Below are 10,945 nucleotides of genomic sequence, written 5' to 3'. Positions count from 1 at the left end.
AAGCCCATGAACTAATGGCTAATGAGCCCAACCCATTCATTTTCGGACACCGTGAAGTAACGCCAAAGTAAAGGAGCACTTCTAGTCCCGGAGGAAGAGGTCCGCCCTCACCTCCTCACCTAGCCAAAATACGTAAGCACTTTTAACCCTGGAAGAAGAGGTCTGCCCTCGCCTTCTCAACATACCCAAATACGAAAGCACATCCAGCCCTGGATAAAGAGGTCCACGCTCAAAACCTCAACAGACCTCCTCCGTATATCCGAGGGAAGACAAAAATACTCACCATCCAACTCTCGACGAATAGACTCGATAATCTGGTCATCGCCGAACATACCCCATATTCCACTGACATTCCTTCAAGTACTCCAAGATCATCTGATTCCGAGTGAATACATCGATTACCAGTCATCCTGCTCCAGACTAAGACATTCGATCACCGATCATCGATCATCGAATACATACCATCATTTTCTCTCTCATACAGAGGAATCAACCACGTGTCGACGACACTTCCACCACTATCATCGTCCTATTCCTTCTCTGTGATCGACTAATTGAACAACCTACGCTTAATCAAAAGTAGGTCGACACATATTTCTCTCGACGATCGCTCATTAAAGGAGGTCGACTTACATTCAAAGGAGGACGACATATATTTATCTCTCCTAACAATCAGTCATCAAGGGAAGACGACTTATTTCTCTCTCCTAAAGACCACTCATCTAGAGAGGACGACTTACTTTTCTCTCTCCTGACGATCAAAGCATAAGCAAGTGACTTTATATCTCCTAGAGGTTAGGCCCTCCTTACTTCGTCACATTTACGAGGATTGCCTTAGTCAAGGACAGACCCCATAATCTCTCTCTAACAAGTCAGTCAATCCGTAGAGAGCGAGCTACGACCACTTTACGAGCCGTGCCTAAACTCCGACACAAACCAACAGTAATATTTCCAAGGATAACATTTACGACTCGATTACTTCTCTTGCAAGCTTACTGACTTGACCGTCGGAGCTCCCTTAGGCCGGCACCAATCCCGGTGTCCCAAGGGACTTACGGTCACGTGTGTTCTTGTGTCTTTTGTCACAGGTTAAACCCAAAGACGTCGTGGGTGCCTGCAAAAATATTAACAGGTGGAAGTTCGACATCCGGTCAACGACCCGGTCCAGCTGACTTCTTGACCCGCGATTTCCTACCCCCATACCCTCCTATTTTACTATCAACTTTCTGGGTCGAATTTAGTTAGTGAGAAATGGGGAGACCTCCCATCATTATGTTCTTTATATGTACTTCTTTCTCCCCACCTTTCACACAAATATTATTTTTTAAAATTTTATTTAAAAATTTGTTTCTCCTTATCGTCTGGAACCCTAACTATTTTTTTTTCGAAAAAACCACTGCCCGTATATTGAAGGGGTTAGCCCTAAGAAAGAAATCATCCCCCCTTCATTGTGGAAGGGGGTTGCATGGAGAGGGAAACGTAAAAGACGATAAAATGAAGAAGGGAATAATGACGGATCGTTATTTTAGGAAAGTTGGAAAGACTTAATAGTCCATGAACATAAAATCAAGAACACGCCATTTTCGCATTTTCCACACACTTGAAGGTGGCCCAGTGTCACGGCCTTTTTGTCCCGTTAGGTCGACCCGGCATATTATGCTCAAAGACACGGGTCGATAGTGCGGAATATCAAATCCTAACGTGCCGTGTGGCGCTATGCATTCCCTCCTAACGCATAGCCAGCCTTCCCGAATATATTCAGAGCATCTCGACTATCAAGTCACCTTGATTCCCAACCAATAATGCGGCATGACACCAACGTGTCCCAACCTACGAGCATAGCTCGAGCCGTCCCGTATAACGCTTCCTTGAGTCATAGACTCTCGCCCACTATAAAGGATACCAACATATGTGCGGAGCACACCAAGCCGCATATGCGGATCTTGCCATCTAGTCTCAAGCATCCGGCACCTTACATCTCGGCTTACCATCCGGACATTGGGCATAGGAGCATCCATCTCTAATAAGCTACCTCATGCCCAACATAGCACATCAAGGCTTGGCCCCTTGAATAGCTCAATCCTCCTTATGGAATATGCTAGCACGACGCACGTCTCGCCATGGTATGAGAACATGTAACACCTTTTCCAAAGGAACCCGCAGTAACCTATCTCCAGGTACTGTCCCGAGCCATTTCCTATGACAAGGGAACCCGTGCAATATGCTTCTCTCGCATACGCTAGGCCGACCTCATGGGTTGCGCCACGAGGATGCTCACTTTCGTGCATACCATGCTAAGATGGGCGAGCTCCCATCCACGAGGTCTTGACATATGCTGGATGCCTATGAGGAAGGGAGACCACCCCCTCCTAAGGTGCAAACTTCTTGTTTTGCCTATTTCCACAAGGAAACATCAATCCTTTTAACCAGGCATACTCTCGTCCAAATGACCCTTCGTATCCTTGACAAAGTCTTGAATGCCACGGATGTCCCCGTGCATGGCCTAAGGAAGCTTGCTGGCACTCTTGCCCTACTTCGACCTCGTATTCGGTCCTACGGCCTATATGCTCGTACGTGCTCTCCTAGCACTCGTCACGTCATATGCATGCTTAATATGCACGTGACATACTCCCCCACTTGTAATGTCGACGTCCTCGTCGACTAAGTTTGGAGTACTTCAATCTTCTGCCTCCACTCCGATGCTACCACTGCACCTTCATGCCTTTGGCAGACCGCAACTCCGTGCTAACTCAACTAAGCAGTCTCGTCGCGCAGGTTCCCCCTCCGGGTTAACTCAATCTTCTGCAATGCATCCTCCGATGCGTTAGGATAATGGTCTTCTCTACCATTCATCCATGCTCAATGTTGCCCTCTGGCCTCAAAATGTCGGCTCCCCCTCTGGTTCGCCTCTCCGTTGCAGCCTCCGCCGCTCCTCAAACTTAGGTACCTCACCTCCTCGGCTTCACCTCGAGTTGGCATCTCGATTGTCACCTTTCGCCTCTGCTTTCGTGACCAATCTTGTCATGCGTATCGCAGTAAACTGCGACACAACTCGTCACCCTGGTACCTCAGCAACCGTTTCCTTCACCCGAGTTAGCATCTCGACGCCACTGCGTCTTGCCATGTGCTCGCAATGTTACCATCGCGAAGCAACTCGTCTTCAATGTCACTCACCTCTGGATTAGACCCAACGTACCCGTGTACTCCACGTTCTGACTCCTTGGTTTGCTTGTTCATTGAGACCCTCGTTTCGACCTCTGTCCCCAACATCAAGTGCACTCTAGTACCTAAGTATCACTACTTGCACTCTTGAGTGTATACCACTTGAACTCTTCGCAATGTCGCCCCTCTCTCGACGACCCTTGCCTCGATTGTGCCTCTGCACCTGCACCTCTGTGCAACTCAAACAAGCCTCTGCTTGTGCGCCTCCGCGCTTGCGCCTCGTGCGCTCGGCATCCTCCATGCCATCCCTTCCTCGGGAAATTGTTGTGTTGCCTTCGATGTCCACTGAAACGAGCACGGTAGCTTCTCTCCGCGAGAACTACATGGTACCAAACCATCCACCATTGGCATACTCTTGGGAACGTCCTCTTGACTACATCCAGACACACACTTGCCATTTAATCATTGGCGATGCTCCTTAACCCGAGCATCTTGGTAGGCTCGTGTCCCTCTTGAACACATCTGAACGTACCACCGCATAAGTTCCAACACATCTTATGCAGCACCATACGGTTTACAACTCAACGGCAAACTCGACGTTGTCATATATCTCTGACGATCTGAACTTGGTTCCAACTATCACCAGAATTGGACGATGCTTAATGTCACCACGACACACCATCCTGAAATCCCATAACGTGAGCTGATCTCTTCTCAGTCACCACGTACTCATTGTACACTGTAGGCTCGAACTCGGTTCCAACTTACCTCCAATGCATAACTCAAACATGGGCCGATCTACTTCAGATACAACGACCCTCATATTACTTGACGACTTGAACTCGGTTCCAACTACCATCAGTACTTCACTTGGTCTCGTGAATCTGTCATCTAGACTTCACACCAATATGTCCATAAGCTTCAATGTTGGTTTCGGCTTATAGCACTCATGCGACATACCAAACACAACCATGCTAGCATATCCATGTCTCATCTCAAGTGAGACCATTCTCTTTGGAACTCAAATGCGCTTACCATACCCGTGCCGAACTCTATCGTGCACCATACCACATAAGCACAACTTGATCTAGCACCAACTTGCCCAACGATGTACTCTGTTCATCTATCTTACTCTCGACCCCTGTCTTCTGTAAGTAGCTTGAACTCACAACATCACAAGTCACTCGATGCTACCTTCGGCTTAAGCATAAGAGAGTATCCTTCAACACCTTGTTGCCATACCCTGCTCTAACGCTCAAGTATCACTTGGATCAACATAGCTCCACTCTCGGATGCCAATCCAACAAGTGTATTCAGACTAGCTTCCCACGAGCTCTCAGCCTGACTCTACTTGCCATCTTGGTATACTTCATACCAAGCCTGTTGTCCACTACAAGAACTCTAACATATGATGTACCCAATGCGCACCAAATCGTACTGAGCATTACTGCACTAAGCTCGCACACGACTCACCGTGCCATTCTCGGTTCATCCCATCTCTACACTTGTCCTTACCTCTAAAGGACTCAAGCATATATGGTACCTTCTTGCCAACTAAGTCACACTGAACTCTTGCCACTGAGCTTGCATATGACTTCTTGTGTCAATACGGTTCCATCTCATATCTCGCATATGTCCTTCATCTCAAAGGAACATAGACCCAAGTATAGCTACCACCGTAACATCCGTGCACACGGCCTATTCCTTCCATCGGAACTCTCGTCGCCTTATGCACCATGCATCCCTTAACAAGGTCCCCTCTCTTGCATGATAGCTTCAGAGACCATATCATCTTGAATGCATCTCACCCTGAAAGCCTTCGCTTGGAATCATGCTCTCAACGTAGCTCTTCATACACACTCCAGTATACCACATACTATAGTGGGAGAATCACTACGCTCTTCGTCACACTCTTCGAGCATAGATACCATCTCTTGAACCTGCCATCCAGGCTCTGGAAGTATGCTTCCAAACATACCACATGTTCTTAGGCATATCTTCGTGCTTGTCTTCTCAAGCTCCCAAAACATATCCATTTGCCACAATCACTAGGCTCTTGGAACACATCTTGAAAGCTATCAAGCTCTAAGTCCACCCATCACTAGGACCAGAGCAATATACACGTTTGCCTATCCACTAGGCTATTATACCAATTGTTAAATGGTTATCAGGATGCAATACATCTTCAACTCGTGCATCTCCATCCTGCAGCTCAGGCTCTGACATCCATTTCTCATCTAGGATCAGAGCATCATACTCTTAAGCTTGACCAATCAAGCTCTGATACCAATTGTCAAATAGGTATCAGAGGGTAATATATCTTTAGCCTTTCGTCTAGGCTCTGATACCAATTGTCACGGCCTTTTTGTCCCGTTAGGTCGACCCGGCATATTATGCTCAAAAACACAGGTCGATAGTGCGGAATATCAAATCCTAACGTGCCGTGCGGCGCTATGCATTCCCTCCTAACGCATAGCCAGCCTTCCCGAACATATTCGGAGCATCTCGACTATCAAGTCACCTTGGTTCCCAACCAATAATGCGGCATGACACCAACGTGTCCCAACCTACGAGCATAGCTCGAGTCGTCCCGTATAACGCTTCCTTGAGTCATAGACTCTCGCCCACTATAAAGGATACCAACATATGTGCGGAGCACACCAAGCCGCATATGCGGATCTTGCCATCTAGTCTCAAGCATCCGGCACCTTACATCTCGGCTTACCATCCGGACATTGGGCATAGGAGCATCCATCTCTAATAAGCTACCTCATGCCCAACATAGCATATCAAGGTTTGGCCCCTTGAATAGCTCAATCCTCCTTATGGAATATGCTAGCACGACGCACGCCTCGCCATGGCATGAGAACATGTAACACCTTTTCCAAAGGAACCCGCAGTAACCTATCTCCAGGTACTGTCCCGAGCCATTTCCTATGACAAGGGAACCCGTGCAATATGCTTCTCTCGCATACGCTAGGCCGGCCTCATGGGTTGCGCCACGAGGATGCTCACTTTCGTGCATACCATGCTAAGATGGGCGAGCTCCCATCCACGAGGTCTTGACATATGCTGGATGCATATGAGGAAGGGAGACCACCCCCTCCTAAGGTGCAAACTTCTTGTTTTGCCTATTTCCACAAGGAAACATCAATCCTTTTAACCAGGCATACTCTCGTCCAAATGACCCTTCGTATCCTTGACAAAGTCTTGAATGCCACGGATGTCCCCGTGCATGGCCTAAGGAAGCTTGCTGGCACTCTTGCCCTACTTCGACCTCGTATTCGGCCCTACGGCCTATATGCTCGTACGTGCTCTCCTAGCACTCGTCACGTCATATGCATGCTCAACAATATGCAGGTGACACCAGGAAGGTGGCCTTAAAATTACTACTGCTATATTGTTAATGCTAATAGAAAAAGATGTTTGTTATCATTTTTCGCAACCAGAGATTTATCTATTAAAGGGTCAGGAGGGGCCGCCCTCCATAGCCTTTTGCCTTTCTCCATTTTTTTGTTTTGTTGAACTCTGTCTTTCTCCACTTATTAATTGGTATGGGCTTCAAAATTTAACCCTTAACGGCGTAAAGTACATTGGTCCCCTTTAAATCAACTCAATATCCAACCCAAAACAGCAAACGCCAAACCCCACACCTGACTTAAGTGTTACTCACCCAGTGATCTATTCTAATTACCACCACCCACATTTCCAACCCTGCTACCCACCTAATGAATGATCTAATGTTGTACTTTAATTTTCACAACCAATTCCTATCATGCTACCCACCTAATGAATGATCTAATCTAATTACTTTAAGTCCAAATTTTACCCTCTATATTTATAATTGTCTCAAATTATACTTTTGTTACTTTTATGTATGTTAACAGGTAAATCTGTCTTAAGTTCTTCGTTATCTCTCTCTGTATCTATCTCCCTCTCGTTCTATATGTCTCTCTATTAACTATGTTAAGAATAAAATTGTTCTAATTAGATATAAGCATTCAAATGGCTAACGAGAGTAATCGAATTATTAACGACGATTCAAAAGTGATATCGAGAGAAAAGTTAGTTTTTTTATTAGTATAGCTACTTATTGTTCTTACCTTTTATTATTATGTGCAACATTCTCGTATAATATTTGTTAATTTACAGTTTAAGAAACCTCCTACAATCGATCAACTTTTTAAGAGAAAAAATGTTGACGAAACAGAAAGATCTTCATCTTGTAATTGAGTTTGTGCTAACTCTTCCCGTCTTTAGTGCAATAATAGAACGATCTTCATCATCTATGCACATAATTAAAACAAGGTTCCACAACAAAAATGATGAGTTTCTCTCAAATTCTTTGATTTTGTACATTGATAAAGAAAATTGCTCAAAAATGTAGCACAAATCCATCATAGATGAATTTAGAGATTTGAAAGGTGTGTTCCATTTTGATTTTGAACACCCATGTCATTTTCTTATCATCGTGTAATCTTTACAACTTAATAGATATTTTTAGGTGGTAGTTTTAAATGAAATTGTTATATTAATTTCTCAAATTTGTTTATGACTAGAACGGTATGACCCCTTTTGATAAGAAAGAAGAAGATAAATTCGAATATATGGGTGTCAAAAGTGATGTTTTACAAGTTTAAGTTATTATTGCTTTAAATGCAATGCTCATAGCTATCTTGTTGATGTTGATATCATAGTTTTCTTAAATAGAGACAATCATGAAAAAATAATTTATTTAATTTAGGGACTATAGAGAAAAATAAAATCCAAGTTTTGAAATATTGTTGTAAGATTGTTGTTTAATTAATGGTTATTCACAAAATTAGGTCTCCTTCATCCTTTAGATCTTGCTCTTCCAACCTAACTATCTACACTATAACTATATATATATACACTAAAGGCCTCCTCTAAGTTTCACCATCTTCTCAATCCATCTTTCTCATATTTTGTTAGGTTTTTTTCATTTCAAGTCTGACATGTCTCCGAATGGGAGGCCATCTCCTTGTTGTGGTTGCAGGTATCAAAAGAAAAAATGCTCCCCAGATTGTATTCTACTTGAACACTTCCCTATTCGTAAGTGGGAAGATTTTTTAAAAGTTAGGAAGTTATATTCCATACCTAATCTGAAAAAGCTCTTAAAGTACACAAATGCTGATCAGCGGCATCGTGTCGTTACTAGTATAATAACTGAAGTTAGAGTTAGGGAACAAGATCCAGTTGGTGGTTGTCATAGGATAATTCAACAAATGCTTCAAGAAAAAGAAGCTATGGAAAAGGAGCTTGCAACAATTAACCAAGAACTACAAAACTGTCGCGAGAAAGAGAAACGTCAACAAGTACAAGACCAACTTCAGGTAGTTGCATTTTTTTTCAGTTAATTAAACATGATAGTGATTAGTGAAACAAGTTTTTTTCGAATCATTTTCATTCGCTAAGACTGATTCTGAAATATTTGTTAACTTTGGTTTAGTTGGTAGTCAATGGAAGCACCAATTAAAAGACAAATGGAACCAAGTAAAGATGTCAAACTCGTCGTTGATGTGACTGTGACTCCTATTGCAATACTACAAAACCACAACAAAGATGTCAAACTTATTCGTTTGAGACACGAAATTATGGACATTTCAAGACAAATTAGATTTATGAACATTTGAAGATATTTTAGTTTAGTATATGGGATATTTCTAGAGAGTTTTTCAAGAGAGAATGTTTTTGAAAATATGGAAGACACTTAAGGACACATGGAGACATTTCAGTAACGAAGATAATATTATTATTATCAAATTAGATAAGTGATATATAATAATATAACAATATTAATCATATATTATTATAATATTACTTTACTATATTACTATATTATTTCATATGATTAAACAATAATGATTCACAAAACTCGAAAAATATATATTTGAAATAGCAGTACAAATATATCATTTCACATGATTAGACAAGAATGATAATATTAAAATAATAAACTGGTTGTTCTTGCAATGATGAGTTGATGATGATGATGATGACAATAATAATAATAATATCCACTACTCGATTTGTCTATGGATTCAATATCTTGAAATGTCACCAAGACATTTTGTCTATGGATCAAATGTCTTGAAATTTCTACCAGACATTTTGTCTATGAACCCAGGGGCAGAACTATGTGGAGACCAGGCTGGGCAGTTGCCCGGCCTGATTTCCACATATACAGGTTAAGCTACCGCTAATTGCAACAATTTGCTTTAGCTTTGGTGGTGGAGTTTGCCATGAACCAAATATCTTGAAATGTCTCTAAGAGATTTTGTCCATGAACCAAATGTCTTGAAATGTATTTTTGTCTATAGATAAATGTCACAAGATGTCTACAAAATGTTTTGTCTATAAGTGTCTCCTAATGTCCTGAATCACTACCAAACCCCTAAGAATTTCTCATTAGTCAAACAACTACAAGAGTTTGCGTATTTATAGAAGGTCAGCGCTTTGGGGAAAAATAGTTTCCGGGGTGTGAAATTTTAAAGGGAATATGTAGAATTTTAGAAATTTTCCGGGGAAATAAATTTTAAGGGGAAATAAAAAAAACACTCCACCTCACCTCACTCTCTCTCCACCTCACCTCTCTCTCTTCTCCGACAAGGTCGCCGGCCGGAAAATTTTCCGGCCGGCGACCATTAAAAAAAAAAATATTTTTTCACTCTCTCTCTCTAAAAAAATATATGCTCTTGGCGTTTTATCTTTTGGAGGAGACATTATTTTATTTTGTTCATCCATTTTTTTTTTGGAAGTCGACTACGATCTACGTATGTCGTTACATTTGGCATTGATACATCAAAGATGTCATACGCTCAATAACTGCCCACTCAAACTGAAACAAGACCGGGCCTATAGCCCAACATGACAATGGCCTAAAGCCCAACTACATTATTTACACCCTAATAATCACAAATCAAATAACCAAATATTTGACCTTCTCTGGGATTCGAACCTGAGACCTCCAGGGATTTCTGGAGTTTATGTCAACACCTTGGAACCACTTGGGCTACCAACTGTTGACTTTGTTCATCCAAGTTATGCAACACAAGTTTCGAAAAGTTATTACTTACACTGAATGCCATATAACAAACAAGTAACCACCTTCATCCTTTGTGGATGCTATGCCTTTAGCAATTATACGACATCATACCCTACAACTCTGAGAAGGTGGGAATGGAAATTGCTCTTTAGGAAGGAGGTGAATCCAATTGCAGCAAGAAGAAGAGATCAACTAAGTTTGCTAGATAACTCAAGAGTTGACAACGGGGATTGGAAGAGACTCGGTCAAACATTAAGAAGATAAAACCAACACCGAGCAAGAAGTAGCATAGTAAAGGATGTCCTTAAACATCATTAGCTGGAATGTTAGAGGATTGGGTTCTCCAGTCAAAAAGTTTGCTATTAGGAAGATAGTTAAAAATTATAATGTCTCTCTTTTGTGTATTCAGGAGACTAAGTGTAATGCTACGTCTGCTTCTTTTGTTAGAAGTTTGTGGGGTTCTAGTTCTTTTTGTTGGGAAGCATTACCTTTCGAGGGGGTTTCAGGAGGGGTCTTATGTATTTGAGATAGTAATAGATTGGCCTTAAGTGATGTTATGGTAGGTGAATATTGTATCTCTTTGTTTTTCAAGAATCAATCAGATGAGTTCCCTTGGGTCTTTACTCAAGTATATGGTGCAAAAATAAAAAAGAAAGGATCTCTGTTGGAGCTCGATAACATTGCTAATAGATGGTCTAGTGCGTTGTGTGTGGGTGG

This window comes from Eschscholzia californica, unplaced genomic scaffold, assembly GCF_041429995.1.
Source record: "Eschscholzia californica isolate CP2 unplaced genomic scaffold, dmEscCali1.0.p SCAF_5, whole genome shotgun sequence".
In the NCBI taxonomy this organism is placed as follows: domain Eukaryota; kingdom Viridiplantae; phylum Streptophyta; class Magnoliopsida; order Ranunculales; family Papaveraceae; genus Eschscholzia; species Eschscholzia californica.
The sequence above is the reverse complement of the archived record's forward strand: the minus strand, read 5'-3'. Positions refer to the sequence as shown.